General features: G+C 49.2%; 1 long non-coding RNA gene across 2 annotated transcripts in view; it reads left to right on the plus strand.

Moving 5' to 3' along the window:
• The window catches only part of LOC138297647 (uncharacterized), a 61,010-nt gene extending 43,964 nt beyond the window's left edge, over positions 1-17,046 (plus strand). For both annotated transcript variants that reach the window (XR_011204202.1, XR_011204196.1), the window contains one exon: positions 14,988-17,046. This is a non-coding gene — a long non-coding RNA (uncharacterized lncRNA). The remainder of the gene's footprint in view (positions 1-14,987) is intronic.
• The last annotated feature ends 1,116 nt before the right edge of the window (positions 17,047-18,162 follow it).

Below are 18,162 nucleotides of genomic sequence, written 5' to 3' on the forward strand. Positions count from 1 at the left end.
AGGTTTCTTCAGTAGGTCTTTGACTTCCGCGTGTTTCCAGCTCTCGGGGAAGGTGGCAGAAGCAAAGGAGCTGTTGATGATGGTCTTGAGATGCGGGCGATGATGTTTTCGGCTTTGTTGAAGATGAAGTGTGGGCAGGGTCCGAGGGGGCACCGGAGTGGATGGAGTTCATGGTGGCTTTGGTCTCTTCCGTGTTGATGTGAGTCCAGGCGTTGAGGGTGATGGCTGGGGTTGTAGGTTCTGTGGTGGTTGGCTGGGTCTGGTGTCCGAAGCTGTCGTGTAGGTCGGTGATCTTACGATGGAAGTAGGTGGCGAGGGAGTTGCAGAGGTCTTGTGAGGGCGTGATGGCGTTGGCGTTAGGGTTGGAGAGCTCTTTGACAATGTTGAAGAGTTCTTTGCTGTTGTGAGAGTTCTTGTCCAGTCTGTCTGTGAAGGAATTTCTTTTGGTGGCGCGGATCAGTTGGTGGTGTTCGCGGGTGGCGTTTTTGAGGGCAGACATGTTTTCTGCAGTGTGGTCCTTGCGCCAGGCTTTCTCGAGGGTGCGGCAGTTTTTTTTAGATTCCTTGAGGGTGTCTGTGAACCAGAGAGGTTTTTTGGTGTTGGTCTGTCTTGGGAGGCGTCTGAGGGGAGCGAGGTTGTCTGCGCAGTTGGTGATCCAATGTGTGAGGCTGAGGGCTGCGTCGTTGGGGTCGGTGGAGAAGGTGGGTTGGTTGTCACTGAGAGTGGAGAGAAGCTGTTCCACGGTGATTTTGTTCCAATGTCGGCGTGGGATGGATTGTGTGCGGAGGTAGCGAGTCTCGTGTCGGAAGGTGAAGTGGACACATCTGTGGTCGGTCCAGTGTATTAACGGAGGAGTGGCTGAAGGATACGTGGTTGCTGGCGGAGAAGATGGGGTCGAGCGTGTGTCCGGCGATGTGAGTGGGGGTGTTCACCAGTTGCTTGAGACAGAGGTTGGCGAGGTTGTCGAGCAGGTCGATGGTGTTGGGGTCGTTGTTCTGTTCCAGGTGGAAGTTGAGGTCACTGAGGAGGATGTAGTCCGACGAGGCAAGGGCGTGCGGGGAGATGAAGTCAGTGATAGAGTCGCTGAAGAGGGCGCGTGGTCCAGGGGGTCTGTAGATGAGAGTTCCTCTGAGGGTGGTCCTGGGGTCGGTGTGGATCTGGAAGTGCAGGTGTTCGGCGGCGAGGGGGGTGTCTTCGGTGTAGGTGATGACGTTGATGGAGTACTTGAAGACGATGGCGATTCCTCCACCTACTTGGTTGGTGCTGTCTCTCCTGGAGATCTTGTAGCCGTCGGTGCGGTGGAGTCCAGGAGGTCCCATAGTTCCACGGCGTGCTTGTGGACGGAGCGTGCGTTGATCAGGATGCATTTGAGGTGGTTGTTGGCGCGTGGGCTGGCAGGCGTGGTGGTTTCGCAGTGGAAGGTGAGTTTGCAGGTGAGGCATGCGAAGGGTCCATGGGTACGTTTCGGGTTGGCTTGGAAGCAGGTGCTGGAGCGCCCCGGGTTGAGGGCGTGGAGGGTGTTGGGGTCGTAGCGGTGCTGAGGGGTTTGGAGTGCTGGGGGCCAGGGGTCGAGGCGCTGGGCGCGGTCCAGGCGCGGACGGGCGCAGATGGGCTTGCCTTTGGTGCGCCTTCGGTGCGCCAGCGGCGCGGCCGCATAGCGGCCGCAATAAGAGGGAGGAGGGGGGGATGAGGGGGGGAGGAGGGGTCAGCTGGGGGCGGGGGGGTTAGAGGGGGGCGACGAATGGGAGCGGGGGGCCGAGCAGGAGGTGGCGGCGGGAAAGCGGAGGGTGGGTGGGTCAGGTAGAGGGGAGGGGAGAAAAGATAGGGGAGGGGGGGTTAAAGGTGAAGGGGAGTAAGGAAGAAAGATAGGGGAGGGGGGTTACAGAGGTGGAGGGGAGTAAGGAAGAACAGAGAGAAGAGTCAAGAACAGAAGAGAGAAGAGTCAAGAACAGAAGAACAGAAGAGAGAAGAGTCAAGAACAGAAGAACATAAGAGAGAAGAGCCAAGAAGAAGGGTAAAGAGGAAGAGGAGAGAAGAGTCAAGGAAGAGGAGTCAGGCAGAAGAGGAGAGACCTGAGAAGCAGAGGGGAAAGAAAGAACACGCAGGTCGGGGTGCAGAGGACAAAGAGGAACACAGATGAAGAACACAGATGAAGGACAAAGAAGAAGAGAGAACACGCAGGACGGGGTGCAGGGAAGAAAGAAGAACACAGATGAAGAAAGAAGAAAGAACACGCAGGTCGGGGTGCAGAGGAGAAAGAAGAACACAAATGAAGAACACAGATGAAGAACACAGAAGAAGGACAAAGAAGAAGAGAGAACACGCAGCAAGAGGGCTGCAGAAGAGGAGCAGAGAGCGAAGGGAAGAAGGACAGCAGCGGTGCGGAGAGAGGTTGGAGGAGAGAGTGGAAGGCAGAAGACAGAGGTACAGGAGAAGAGAGGTGAGTAGCGCGGGCTGGGCGAGGGGCTGGGCGGGGGGAGTACTTACTGTTTTTTGCAGGTCTTGCTGGGAGGTGTCAGGAGCCTGGGCTGGTGGAGCTGCAGCGGCAGGGGGAGCGACCTACCCTCGGGTCAAGGGTCGCTAACTCTGCTGCGCAGCGGGCGCCATAAGAGGGAGGAGGGGGAGGAGGGGTCAGCTGGGGGCAGGAGGGAGGTGACGAATGGGAGCAGGGGGGGCGGGGCCGAGCAGGAGGTGGCGGCGAGAAAGTGGAGGGTGGGGGGGTCAGGTAGAGGGGAGGGGAGAAAAGATAGGGGAGGGAGGGTTAAAGGTGGAGGGGAGTAAGGAAGAAAGATAGGGGAGGGGGGTTACAGAGGTGGAGGGGAGTAAGGAAGAACAGAGAGAAGAGTCAAGAACAGAAGAGAGAAGAGTCAAGAACAGAAGAACAGAAGAGATATGTCCCAGGGCATAGAAGTCAGCTTTCACTGTGGGCAAATCCTCCACCTGGGGGAAAACGATGTAGCTGCGCATGTGTTTCAGCAGGGCAGACAACACTCTGGACAACACGTTAGAGAACATTGGCTGAGACATCCCTGATGCCATGGCCACTGTTGTTTGAAAAGAACCACTGGCCAGGAAATGGAGCACTGATAGGACCTGCACTAGAGGGGGTATTCCTGTGGGATGGCGGAAAGCTGACATCAGGTCTGGCTCCAACTGGGCACAATGTTCATGGATTGTGGCACGATCAAGTCTGTAGGTGATAATGATGTGTCTGTCTTCCATTGTCGACAGGTCCACCAGGGGTCTGTACACCGGAGGATGACGCCATCTCATCATCTGCCCCAGTGGATGTGCCCTATGGAGGAGAAGGGTGAGCAGAGGGTCATATACCACATAGGTTGCACAAGGGTGTTTTGCACTATTGTGGTTTAATCGGTGTGTGGTGCTGTCTGTCCGTATTCCTGCTGTGACGCAGTTAGGTGCCTGCCCTGAAATGGCGGCTGCCTGACCTGTAAGGAAGGACAAGAGGAAATTAGGTAACTGCGCTGGCATTGTGCAGCATCGCGGTTGGCGGATGAAGACCGCTGCGCAATTCAGCATTGGTTATCATTGGGTCCCATGGGTGCCAGGAGCCAATGACGATGTACGCCGGCGGTGACGGTACGCACCGCCGCGGACGTGACCGCCATTTTCTATCTCTTCACTCACTTGATACCTGACCTTCAACAGGAGAGGACCTACACTGCAAGTGCTGCTGTGACCTGAGTCTGGAAGCGACAATGGCTACAGTGTCTGGGGAAAGGGCCCCTGCCTTCACCGCGGAGGAGTTGGACAACCTGGTGGATGGGGTCCTCTCCCAGTACACACTACTCTACGGTCCTCCAGACAAATAGATGAGTACACTGTGTGCATGGTGGATGGGACATTAATGTATGGAGTGGCGTGGATGGAAGATGCATTGGGGGGCTGTGGCCTGCATGTGAGAATGGTCAGTGTATGTGTTTCAAGGCATGGTTGGGAAGTTGGGGCCAATGAGTAAGAATAACCGGACAGGGGAGTAAAATCCATTCTCACTTTACTTTTTCTCTAGGTCAGCGCCCACCAGAAGAAGGGTATATGGCGTGCCATCGCCAAGGAAGTGCGGACCCTGGGGGTCTATCATAGACGGAGCACCCACTGCCGCAAGAGATGGGAGGACCTGCGTCGCTGGAGCAAGAAGACGGCGGAGGCCCAGCTGGGGACAGCCTCCCAACGTTGAAGGGGTGCCCGTCATACCATGACCCCCCTGATGTACCGGATCCTGGCGGTGGCATATCCGGAGTTGGATGTGCGCTTGAGGGCATCACAGCAGCCACAAGGGGGTGATTACAGTGTCATTCAGCTGACTCTGCACGCTTTACGAGGTGTCTGGGTGGGGGAAGTGGGCTGTGGGTTCCCCTAGGCCAGGGCGAACTTGGTAGGGTAGGTCCCTTTTTAGGCAGGCTCTGTGGCACTCCAACCCCAATAGTGGTAGTGGTCATCTACACCTAGTCAGGCTCCTGTGAGTTCCCACTGCCGCAAGAGATGGGAGGACCTGCGTCGCTGGAGCAAGAAGACGGCGGAGGCCCAGTTGGGGATGGCCTCCCAACGTTGAAGGGGTGCCCGTCGCACCATGAGCCCCCTGATGTACCGGATCAGTAGGCAGGCTCTGTGGCACTCCAACCCCAATAGTGGTAGTGGCTATCTACACCTAGTCAGGCTCCTGTGAGTTCCAGGTGTGCAGCAAATGGGCTTAAGCATAGTCCCCCACAGGCAGGTGATTTTCCTAAAAACTGTTAATGCATGGCCTAGTGCATAGGGCTGCTCCGTGTATTGTGTCCGCCAACGGTGGTGTTGTTTCTGGCATTGACCATATGTCTCCTCTGTCTTCTTTCCCCCCCTTTTTGTTTTGTCACCCTGTCTTTGTGTGCATTATTATCTGGCGGAGGAGCAGTAGCACCGGAGCAGGAGGGAGCTGCAACCCACATGGCACAGGAGGGTGAATGTACGGAGTCTAAAGGCACCAGTGGGACGGAGGGTGAGGGGAGCTCCACGACGGGGACAGGAGGGGACATCAGCGACAGCGATTCCTCCTCTGATGGGAACTCCTTTGCGGTGGCAGGCACCTCTGTGCCCACCGCAACAACAGGTACAGCCGCCACCCCCCCCAGCACCGCCCTCCCTGCAGCCCCTCAGCGTATTTACCGTGCCCGCTCACCCAGGAGGGTGGGCATCTCCTTCGCCCCAGGCACCTCAGCCCCTGCCCCAGTCAGCCCTGCTGCCCTCAGTGAGGAGGCTATTGACCTCCAGAGATCCCTCACTGTTGGGCAGTCAACTAGTTTGAATGCCATTGAGGGTGTCGAGAGCCATTTGCAACAAACAAATGCATACCTGGAGGGCATTCATTATGGCGTGGTGGCCCAACAGAGAGCATTTCAGGCTCTGGCCTCAGCACTGATGGCAGCCATTGTCCCTGTGTCCAGCCTCCCCCTCCAACCTCCACTACCACGACCCAATCCCCTCTACCTCAGCCTATCCCAAGCACACCATCAGACCAGCATGCACACACATCAGCACACAAAAGTGGCTCAGGCAAACATAAGCACCACACATCCCACAGGCAGTCACACAAGCACCATACCCATGCAGACACACCAACATCCACTGCCTCCACTGTGTCCCCCTCCTCCACATCGTCCACCTCCCTCCCAGTCTCACCTCCACTCACACCTGCATGCACTACATTCTCAGCCACTACCTCCATTGCTAGCACGCCCATCACCACACACCGCTCACGTGAAACACCACCCCACTACCATGCACACGTCCCCTGTGTCCTCTCCCAGTGTGGCTGTGAGCCCTCCTTCCAAAGTACACACACGCAGGCACACACCCACTCAACAACCATCCACCTCACAACAGCCTCCAGCCCATTCACCTTCACCCAAACTCAGCAGATGTACACCTCCTACAACCACTACCTCTCCCTCCACTCCCAAACCCCCTCCCCATCTTCCCGGTGTGTCAAAAAACATTTCCTAGCTTTCATTGACCTCTTCCCTACACCTCCCCCCGTCCTTACCCTAGGGCCAGGATGTCCAGATCCCAGCCCAGCACCTCAGCCACAAAATCCTCGTCCAGTGTGGTCCCTGCAAGTCCGGGAACATCGAAGGCGGCACCCATCAGGGCTGCCAGTGTGCCACCTAGTGAGACCAAAGACCACCCTATTCCGCCACCTGCCAAGGTAAAGAAGGGGCCCACATGCCGAAGACAAAAGCCGCACCAACCACCCAGCTATGCCTCTTCCAGAACCAAAGAGGACAGTGCCAAGGTCCCAGTAGCGACTTCCAAGGTGGGCAAGGGACACCAAGGCAAAGGGAAGTCAGCTCAGGGCACAGAGCCTCCGGGTGAAGGACTGGTGTCACCCCTTCTGCAAGACAGACCAGCAACCTGTACAGCAGTGGCCACCGCTGCAATGATCACCACCTGCACCACCACCTGCACATCTGCTGCCTCTACTACAGTCACCAGCATCATCCCCAGTGGGCACCCTTCCGAGACTGCAGGAGACAGCCTGGTGTCTCCCTCCACAAGTGCAGACACCTGCACCACCGGCAGCATCTCCGCACAGACACCGCCGCAGCCGCTGCCACTGCTACCTGCCCAGCGACGTGCCCAGCCAGTGCCACTACAGCAGACATCAGCAGCATCCCTAGTGGGCAGCCATCCGAGGCTGCAGGAGATATCCTGGACCCTGCACACACTACATGAGGCACCATATCAGAACTGGCACTATCAGCAGTTGGCAGGCTAAGTCGCCGCAGGGTGGAGTGTGGCTCTGCCTCCATGGAGTATCATGCTACCTGTTCGCTGAAAATCTCGTGGCTCAGACACCCAGGTGAGGGAATGGGAACTGCCACACCCCAGGTGCAGCATCACTAGACACAAGGCCCCCTCCAGAACCAGTGGAGAACAGCATCCACTCACCCAGTCCTTGGCAGGAGGAAGCACTCTGGGCACAAGGCCTCCTCCAGAACCAGTGGAGAACAACATCCACTCACCCAGTCCTTGGCAGGATGAAGCACTCTGGGCACAAAGCCCCCTCCAGAACCAGTGGAGAATAGCATCCACTACCCCAGTCCTTGGCAGAGTGAAGCACTCTGGGCACAATGCCCCCTTCAGAACCAGTGGAGAAAAGCATCCACTACCCCATTCCTTGGCAGGATGAAGCACTCTGGTCACAAAAGCGCCCTCCAGAACCAGTGGAGAACAGCATCCACTCACCCTGTCCTTGGCAGGATGAAGCACTCTGGGCACAAAGCCCCCCCCCCCCCCCCCCACAAGCAGTGGAGAACAGCATCCACTACCCCAGTCCTTGGCAGGATAACGCACTCTGGGCACAATGCCCCCCTCCGGAACCAGTGGAGAGAAGCATCCAGTATCCCAGTCCTTGGCAGGATGAAGCACTCTGGGCACAAAGCCCCCTCCAGAACCAGTGGAGAACAGCATCTGCTAGAGAGACTGTGGCCTTGCACTCCCCAGGAGCAAGCCGTGGGCAAACCACCCACTTGAGGGACTCTGGCTTTGTACTCCCCAGGACCACGCAGTGGGCAAACCACCCACTAGAGAAACTGTGGCTTTGCACTCCCCAGGACCAAACAGTGGGCAAACCACCCATTAGAGAGACTGTGGCTTTAAACTCCCCAGGACCAAGCAGTGGGCAGTGCACCCACTTGAGAGACTGTGGCTTTGCACTCCCCAGGACCAGGCAGTGGGCATGGAGCCCCCTCGAGGAGCAGTGGCGTCGTCCCGTCATCCGGCTGAGGTGCCCCCCTCCCCTTTCCCCATGACGTGCCTGAGTTTTATTCAACCTGATGCCCCTGCAGTGTTCTCTCCGTTTTGAGGCAGGTGTCATGTGTGGGCCTCGCCCATGCTTTTTGGGACCACTGATCCACAGACATTTAATGGAACAATATATGGACTTGCTGTAAATATTTGTACATACTAATCACTTAAAGTTATCTTGGTCTATCAGAATTTTCGATTATTACACTGGTTACAATCATTTCATTTTGTCCTTGCGTTCTTCCAGGGGGTGAAGGGGTGTATCTCTGATGTGATTGGATTTGTTTGTGTGTATGGTGTTGTGGGTGAGGGTGGGGGTGGGAGTATTGCGTATTGCTTGTGTGTGTCACTCTCTTTTTCCTCCCCCCATCCCCTGTGTGCTAGGTGCAGTACTCACCGTGGTCGTCGCCGACGTCTTTGATGTTCCTGGTAGATAAGGAGGTCAACCAACATTGGTAACACCGGTAACTCGGGCTCCATGGCGTCCTGGTTCCTCATTGGATGTCGAGAGGTGAGTGGTTTCCCTTCCAAAGACTGTTTCTGCCGTGCTTTTGATGGCGTTGGTACCGCCCCGGAAAAGCTGGCGGATTGGTGCTTTGTAATAGTGTGGGAGGTACATTGTCTTCCGCCTGTCTGTTGGTGGTTACTGCCCCGGTGTTTGCTGCTACCGCTGTGGCGGTCAGAATGTTAAAGTGGCTGTCTGTGTGGACGGTTTCCACCATGGTCGTGATTCCATTTTTTTTACCGCCAGTCTGTTGGCGGTATTATCTCCGCTTTATCACCAACCGCCAGGGTTGTAATGAGGGCCTGAATGTGTTTACGCTCTTCTCACCAGGGCAGGTCATACCGTGCTAGAACATATTATGGGGGATGCGGCTAGGATAAGAGTGCACAAGGATGAGAATGTTTTCATCAGGGAAAGGTACAGCTCTGTCTCTGGAATACGCATTGAAGCCTAGCCAGAATTTGAAGGAATGTCTTCTTTTAACATGTCTGATAATTCTAAATCTATCCAGTTTCACATTGAAGCCTTGCACAAATTGGTGAGGGGAGTGAAGCAAGATGAAGACAAAGGGTGGTGGGATTGGTTATTTTGCTGGCTTCCTGATTTTGGGCAACTTTGTACTATTTTAGGTGGAATACTTGTAGTCATTTGTATTATAATAATGCTATGTTGCTCAATACAAGGCATACCTAACCTACTTAATATGTTTAGACCAAAAAGGGTTACTTTTAAACCAGTATGTTATGAGAGTCACTAGTCAAAGGGTGGAGTGTAATGCTATATGTATTTCAACACTGACTCCATCTTGACCATTGACTCTATTTTGAGTTTAGCTTCAAGTTTTGCCACAGTGGTGGTGCAGGGTTTTTATAAACCAAGCTTGTTTTCCACAATGAATGTGGTTTAGCTCTTCTCACAAGAGCAGGGTTATACCATGCTAGAACATACTATGGGGGATGCGGCTACAATAAGAGTGTACAAGGATGAGAATGTTTTCATCAGGGAAAGGTAAAGCTCTGTCTCAGAAATGCGTATCGAGCCTGGCCAGTTATTTCATGTGTTTTCAACACAAACCGAGTACTGCCAACGTGTGAATTTCATAACCGAAGGGATGGAGGTTACTAGAATCTTCCTCTTGAGGTAGTTTAAGGTATAATGGGCGTGGAAAACTTAGAGCTGAGACAGAGGAGCTCACCTGAGAGTGGACACACTGCTCAGGAAAATCTAATTCAGGGACGTTCTCCTGCCTCTGCCGTTCAGAGTTCCTTGACTTGGTGCCGGCAAGGATGATGGATTCAACCCCTATGGTGATTAATTTTAATTCTTAACTATTTGGCTTGATTATATGTATATTCACTGCATATATTTACTGCTGATGTATTGCACGTCTTGCCTGTCATTGTTTAACTCTGAGTATTTTGACATATGCATGTGTTTCACTGCATTCAAGTTAAATGCTTATGTTCATATATTCGTATGCTTTTATTTGATATCTGACAAGTGCCTCAAAAAATCCCTACTCAGACAAAGAGTGCTGCATTCTTTGCCATCATTTTCTCTTAGTTCAAAGCAGAGCAACACAACTTGACGTCACTTTGCAGGATTTCGAAATAAAAGATGAATAAGTGAAACATGTTTGGCAAAAAATCAAAGGCAGTTTCCCAGGTACCAAATGAAATGCCAGGTTGGGCGAAAGCACCTTATGACGTACTTGCAAATGAATGGGCGGGTGGTGCTGGGTTGAGTGAGAATTCGGATGCATGTCTTATAGATGTTGAACCAACAAAGGTATTAAATTGTTGGCAAAAAGTGCCCATAGAGAAGGGACAGGAATTAGCTATCTTAGGCAGACGGGCTGGATCATTTTATCTGCTTATAGAAAAATGCATGAGAAATGTGTTCAGTTAGAACAGGAATGTCAGCAATTAGAGAGGCAGCTAGTTGAAGCCAGGAATAACTCGACAATGTTGTCATGTCAGAATAAATTACTGCAAGATAAACTTGATACTTACCAGACCGTGACAGAGAAGGCTGCAGTGTGTGTGGCTCAGTATAAATACAGAAAGTGCAGGGGAAGAGTTAATAAAAGCAAGTTCATTTAGCCATTGCTAAAGCAGGGCTAGACTGGAATTCGGATGTTTGGGATGCTACTATTTGGGATTCCACTGACTTTTCTGATTCTGCCGAAGAGACTTGTCAAAACAGTGGTGGTCAGGGAGAGGCAGATAAACAGAAAATGATTCATGCGCAGCCCATACACAGACGAAAGCCATAACATGGACCGCAATTCCTCCAGGGGGAGCAGTCATGGACTGTCTAGAGGATTATACTCAACAGTAAGTTAATGATGTTACAAACAGATTTCGGCAGAGATCTGGGGAAACATTGCTTACATAGATGGTGCAATTATTTGACACACGAGCTTCTGCAGTGATGCTAGATGTAGGAGATGCTCCAAAGTTTTGCATACTTAGCTCTGAATCCACTGTATAGGAGCAGTTTAGGAATATCAGGGTAACCAACAGTTCACTCTATTGCAGCTAGCAGTCATGGGGTGTAATCATAAGCATCCTACAGAGTCAGACTGGTCACAAAATGATAAACCCTGATATACATTAAGAGATGCAATGCAGAGAATTGAGGAAGAGAGAATGAAAACTGCCATTTTTCTAGGTGATGCTCACCGTCTGTTGGACGGATCGCTCTCTGTATCAGTGCAAAACAAAACAATTCACTTCGCTCCTCCAGCCTACAAACATGTGATAATGACCCTATTGATCAAATCAGACAGCTAACCCTTTAAAGGATGTACCGGAGGCTGTCCGTGAGCTGGGAGAGCTGGGATACTGGATGAAACCTGAGAGAGCCTCGAGGTCTGAAGGCCGCACAGATAATAACAGAGAATCTAGGAGATATATGTTTATGGCATTGCTGAAGGATGTTGTCAACAAAGAACAGATGGATGGGATAGATACCAAGAGTCTGTGAGAGATGTATCGCAGAAAGGAGGGGAGCAGAATGACAAAGGCGTGAATCAGGGCATGTCAAAGATGCAGGAGGAAGGAAAAGAGGGGGGGAATGCTTCTCCGAGAGGGAGGGAGGAGGAAGATTTGAGTACTGACTGGTTGACTGAGGAAAACAGAGAAGGAGAGGAATCGCCTCACAGATAAGAGAGCATATATACAGACTTGACAAAAGTCAGCAGATTTAAATCAGATTAGGAAATAGGCCAAACTCCAATATAGGTATGGGCTCGCAAAGATAATAGACCCCATGTTGATTTAGAAAATCACGTGGCACATACAAATGCTCAAAAGGTTCGGGTCTTGGTGGATACCGGAGCAGAGTCCTCTTTAATATATGGAAATCTGAAAACGTTCACAGGGCAGCACAACACCATCACAGGGTTCGTGGAAAGCAAACTCCTGCTGTGCAGACTACTGTTCAAATGAACATATGCCAAAAAGAGAATAAACTGTTTTGCTTGTGCCACTGTTATAGTATATTCTTGGAATTTACATTCTGAAGGGAATTACTTTATATTTGGAGGATGGATGTTATCAGTTTGTATCAAAGAGATACATTTCCGCAGCAGCAGTGAGCGGGGTCATCTGAAGATACCCCTAGTGAAGGTGCCCCCATCCTCCAAGGTGGTTCATTTGAAACAGTATTGAATCCCAGGAGGGCATGAGGGGATAAGTAAGACTATACAGGATTTTATAGAGGCAGGTGTGGTGGCCTCAGTCACCACTGAGTGGAACAATCCTCTGTGACACGTACACAAACCGGATGAGTGCTATAAAATGACAGTCGATTATCGAGAATCTAACAAATATACACCCTCTTTGACTACCGCAGTCCCCAACACCATTACTTTCATTGAAAAGATACAAAAACATAAAGAGACCTGGTATGAAACCATTGATATTGCTAATGCTTTCTTCTCCAGACCATTGGCCCTTGAGAGCCAGGGGCAATTTTCTTTTTCACACTGTGGAAGACAATGTAATATGTTATGTTTGCCTAAGGGGTATGTGTACAACCCCACCATCTGTCATTGGCTGGTGGCAGAGCACCTGGATGAAGTACCTGTCATTCCAGGGGTGCAGTTATCTCATTATATATATGATGTCATGATTCAGGGAGAAAAGCAGGAACAGTTACAGACTCAATTGGACAGGGTTGTGGAACTTTTGCAAAGCAAAGGGTGGATGATCAATCAAGATAAGGTTCAAGGACCCTCTCAAAATGCGAAGCTTCTAGGAATTCAGTAGTATCAGGAACAGAGGGAAAAGTTGCTGCAGATAAGAAAAAAGATACTAGAATTTGCCACACCCCATAATAAGCAGGAAACTCAGTGATTCATTGGAATGTTTGGCTTTGGAGACAGCATATCCCTCACTTGAGTCAGATTTTGGTCCCTTTGTACAAAGTGACTCGAAAGAAACATGGGTTTGAATGGGGAGAGCAGCATCAGTGTGCGTTTGTATTGGCAAAGGAGATGATCCAACAGGTATTAGGCTTATGGCCAATACAGGAAGGAGATACTGAGTTACATATAACTGTTCAGGAGCAATATGCAAACTGGAGTATGTGGCAGCACAGGGAAGAAAGAGGGTTTCCCTGGCTTTGTGGACCAAAAAGTTACCAGATGCTGGAGAGTGATATACTCCCTTTGAGAAGCAGATACTGGCATGCTATTGGGCTTTAGCGGATACTGAGCAAATGACCCAAGGGCATAATGTAATTCTCAGGCCCAAGATCCCGATAATGCAGTAGGTGATGAGTTCACCCAAAACTCACTGAATAGGACATGCACAGGAAGCAAGTGTCATTAAGTGAAAATGGTACATAGAGGACATGGCCCGAGTCGGACTAGCAGGATTAGTGGCCCTGCATGAACAGGTGGCACAGGCACCTGTGCAGGATGATAAGGTGTTGCAGAGGTGCCAGAAATAAAAGAGTCACCTGAGAGGTGGAATGGGACATTTGAATCCTTGTCCCCTGTAGACAGGAAGCAAGTATGGTTCACTGATGGTTCAGCCAAGTATGTAGGGGCCAAGAGACATTGGAAGGCAGTGTCATATAATCCTGTAACCAAGAAGCTGCTTTCTACTACCGGCGACGGGAAGAGTAGTCAATACTGAGAATTGTATGCAGTATATCAAGCTTTAAAACAAGAACTACCTGAACAATGTCACATTTATACTGATTCTTGGTCTACTGCCAATGGGCTAGCTACCAGGCTTCCCACGTGGCATGCACACAACTGGCAAATACATTCCAAGGAGGTGTGGGGCAAAGACTTATGGCAGGAAATTTGGGAAATGTTAGAGCAAAGTATTGTCACTGTATATCAAGCCAACATCTCAAGAGGCAGAAGTGGCAATGCAGGATTCTGAATTGGTGGGAATGGATAAATGGGTATTCCAAAATTGTGGACACCCAGGAGAGAAGGCCACTAACAGGTGGGCAGAGATTAGAGGAATGCACATTATCCTAGATTTTATAAAAACAGTGATCATACCATGTCCTATTTGTCAACATACCCAGCAGACATCTGTCATGCAAACTGTTAGAGGTCAGTTAGGGAGAGGGAAGTTGCCAGGGCAGATATGGCAAATTGATTACATTGGGCCACTACAGAATAGTTGAAGTGTTAAAACGCCTGCATGGTGGTGGATACTTATTATGGATATCGGATTGTTTTTCCATGCATACGTGCTACTCTGTTTAACACCATAAAAACACTGGATTTGTTGATGTTGTATTACGCACTCCCACTTCAGGTCCAGAGTGACAACAGGTCACATTTTAAAGGTAATTGGCGCAAGACTATTGTTCACAATATAATATTACGTGGATATATCATATTCTATACTACCCACAAGCTGCAGAACTGATTGAGAGAATGAACGGCTTACTAAAAGCCCAATTACGAAAACTAGCTGACAGTGCCCTGAGAAATTGGAGAGATCATTTGAATGAGAAGTTGTTGATACTTAATAATAGACCCTTGACAAATACAGAAACACCATTAATGCGAACGTTAACCCCAGCTTTACAGATAAAACCCCATGTTGCAACAAATACTATCATGTATTGGAGACAAAAACAGGAGCCTTAGCTCCATACCGAGCAACACCAGAATCTGCAGGTCTTGATTTGCATGCTCCGAACATGTACAGACTGAAACCAAGAGACATGGCTTTCATTGAAACAGGTGTTGGGATACAGATTCTCCCTGGGCATTTCGGATTGATTGCTCCTCAATCTGGGCTGGCACTCAAAGGTATTTAAGTCTTGGGCTGAGTGATTGATGCAGACTCCCAAGGAGAGATTCAAACTATTCTTTTGAACAGTGGGTTCATTGATTTGATAATACAACCTGGAGACAGAATTGTTCAGATTGTCATCATTCCAGTGTATGGGTGATTAGTTAGAAAGGGGACTGCCCCAGCTCGTCTTACAGTGCATGGGGAGGGAGGTTTTGGCTCAACTTACTAAAAATCCTGGTGCGAAGGTGTGGGTAGAATCCCTAAATCATCCTCCTGAGCCAGCAGAAATCATAGTCAAAGACAATGTTTTGCCAGTCATGAAACCAGGACTTGAGAAGTGGGAGCACGTACCAGCTGATAAATGTTATTTGCGAAAATTATCATACTTGTCTCTTTTACAGGATCATACTACAAGGTGTCTTTGTGCTGACTGCACCATGTGGTCAGTATTTGGGCATGTGTGAGTGGGGTCGGGAGGGGCTGAAAGCCCCCAGCTCTGAAGTGACTTTCCAACAGCGCTGATCAACACCTCTGCTGCATCAACCTGAGAACGTTTGGATCCCCTTTGCACAAACTGTGCTCAACCGATAAGATTTCTGCATGACCAATATGAAAAGCACCGTTGACGTCATTTCAACTTGTATGTTGCGATACCAACTTCTGCCAGCTTTTTGCTCCAAATATTTAATGCCACCCACAAGGATGGAGTGGTGGAAGAAAGTGATGTATTGACTCACTTTACACCTTATGAATACTGTTGGTTTTGCCAAGAAACAACTGAAGAAAAATGGGACAACCTGACACAAGTGATCACTAACAATATTACTGCTGGTGATGTCTGCTACAACTTAACCTGTGACACACACAAAATTGGACAGTGTACTCAAATGCACCTTTAAGCAACAATGGGGTCTCCTGAAGAGGCCCTGTGGAAACAACAAGTACTATATCAACGAAGAAGCAATAAAATGTGTAAAAATTTACACAATAGCATGTCTTGCAAGAACCCCATGTCTGCGGCTAGTCACATCAAGCATGTCAAATTTCAGGTTGGATGGTTATTTTCTTGTGGAAATATCACATTAACTTACATTCCTGTAAATATAAATGGAGGACTGTGTGCCTTTATGCAGTTAGAACTCATGATGTTTCCATTTCACTCCGTATCACATACTCAAAATAAAAGAGAAACCGTTCAACTAAGCGAAGATTGTGACTCTGAAGTTAAACTGTTATCTAGATCATAATAGGTAAGCTTAGGTCCTTCTATGGTAGGAGTTCCAGGATAAACTGTTTATAATACCCGAGTTATTAACAAACTAGCATGTTTGATGGTTAAAAACATTAAGAGCAAATCTATTGCTTTAGCGGAGCTATTACTAGATGTACGAGGCACTAGAAAAGCAAACACGATCATGGTTGCTCAGAATTTGAAAGAGTGTATTGTTTTAATCTGTCAGATTGTTCTAAATGTATCCAGTCTCACATTGAACCCTTGCACAAATTGGTGAAGGGAGTGAAACAAGATGAGAACAAAGGGTGGTGGGATTGGTTATTTAGCTGGGTTCCTGATTTTGGGCAACTTTGTTCTATTTTAGGTGGAATACTTGTAGTCATTTGTATTATAATAATGCTATGTTGCTGTATACAATGCGTACCTAACCTAATTACTACGTTTAGACCGAAAAGGGTTACTTTGAGACCAATATGTTATGAGAGTCACTAGTCAAAGTGTGGAGTGTAATGCTATATGTATTTTAACACTGACTCCATCTTAACCATTGACTCCATTTTGTGCTTAGCTTCAGGTGTCGTCACAGTGGCGGAGCAGGGTTTTTTCATACTGAGCTTGTTTTCCACACGCAATGTGGTTCCGCTCTTCTCACCAGAGCAGGGTCATACAATGCTAGAACATGTTATGGGAGATGTGGCTACGATAAGAGTGTACAAGGATGAGAATGTTTTCATCAGAGAAAAGTATACTTCTGTCTGAGGAATGTGCATTGGGGCCCGGACAGTTCTTTTGCTTGAAGGGAGGGGTGTTACCAGAATCTTCCTCTTGAGTTAGTTTAAGACATAAAGGAGGAGGAAAACTTAGCACTGAGACAGAGGAGCTTGTCTGAGAGTGGACATAATGATCAGGAAAATCCCATTCATGGACGTTCTCCTGCCTCAGCCATTCAGGGTTCTTATGCTCGGTGCTGGCAAGGATGATAGATTTAACCTCTATGGTGATGCATTTTAATTCTTAACTATTTAGCTTGACAATATATATAGTCACTGCATATATGTACTGTTGATATATTGATCATTTCTTGCCTGTCATTGTTTAACTGCTGTGAGTATTTTGGCATATGCACGTGTTTCACTGAATTCAAGTTAAATGCTTATGTTCATATATTCGTAAGCTTTTATTTGATATCTGGGAAGTGCCTTAATAAATTCATTACTCAGACTGAGTACTGCATTCTTTGGCATTGTTTCCTCTTAGTTGAAAGCAGAGCAACACATGCAGCGTCAGCAGGGAGGCGTTGTTTCTTTGTGATCCGGTGGATTGATGAATCCAGCCGGTCAAGACTCGAGGAGTTGACATTGTGGTGTTGCAATCACAACACAGGGCCATAGGTGTTGTGGCAGAATCAGGCGTCCAGGGCATCGTGGACAGAGCACTCAGGACTCATGATGTGGCTGGACTTCAGAGGCGCTGCGGTGGCATTGGGCCTGTGGCATCGGTCACAGTCGTTGCCCTCAGCGGGGACCACAGCTCCGTTGCAGGCAGCGGTGTAGAGTAGAACAACGGCACCAGTTCTGAAGACGCTCTGGAGTCAATGTACTTAGTTTATTCTTGATTATACCAGAACTGACTCCCAAGGGCCCAGGAACTAAATTTGGTACCACTTGGCGAGTCAGGACTCTCAGCAAGAGAGCCCAGGTGCTGGCAGATGAAGTCTTTGATGTACCTGAGATTTCTAACAGGAGGCAAGCTTAGTCAAAGCAACAGTCAGAGCAGCAATCCCTCCTGCAGTATCTAGCTTTTCTTCTGGCAGAATATGCTCAGCCCAGAAGTGTTCTAAAGTTGTTGTCTTAGAGGTCCAATAGTTATACTCATACTCATTTCTGCCTTTGAAGTAGGTGAACTTCAAAGGAAAGTCTTTGTAGTGTATACGACCCTACCTTTCTGCTCTAGCACCAGAAACACTCCGGGGGTTGGAGACTCCTTTGTGTCAAGACAAACACAGCCCTATTCAGGTTTAAGTGTCAGATCCTTCCTGTCACTCCAGCCTAGGAAGACTTATCAGGATATGCAGGGCACACCTCAGCCCCCTTTGTGTGACTATCTAGAGTGAATTCACAAACAGCCCAACTATCATCCTAACCCAGACATGTATTCGACAGCCAGGCAGAGTCACAGAATGGTTAATCAAGAAAATGCCCACTTTCTAAAAGTGGCATTTTCAAACTTACAGTTTAAAAAACAACTTCACCAAAAGATGTATTTTCAAATTGTGGGTTCAGAGACCCCAAACTCCTCATCTTAATCTGCTCCCAATGGGAAATTACACTTAAAAGATATTT

Source organism: Pleurodeles waltl, chromosome 1_2 (assembly GCF_031143425.1).
Source record: "Pleurodeles waltl isolate 20211129_DDA chromosome 1_2, aPleWal1.hap1.20221129, whole genome shotgun sequence".
NCBI lineage: Eukaryota > Metazoa > Chordata > Amphibia > Caudata > Salamandridae > Pleurodeles > Pleurodeles waltl.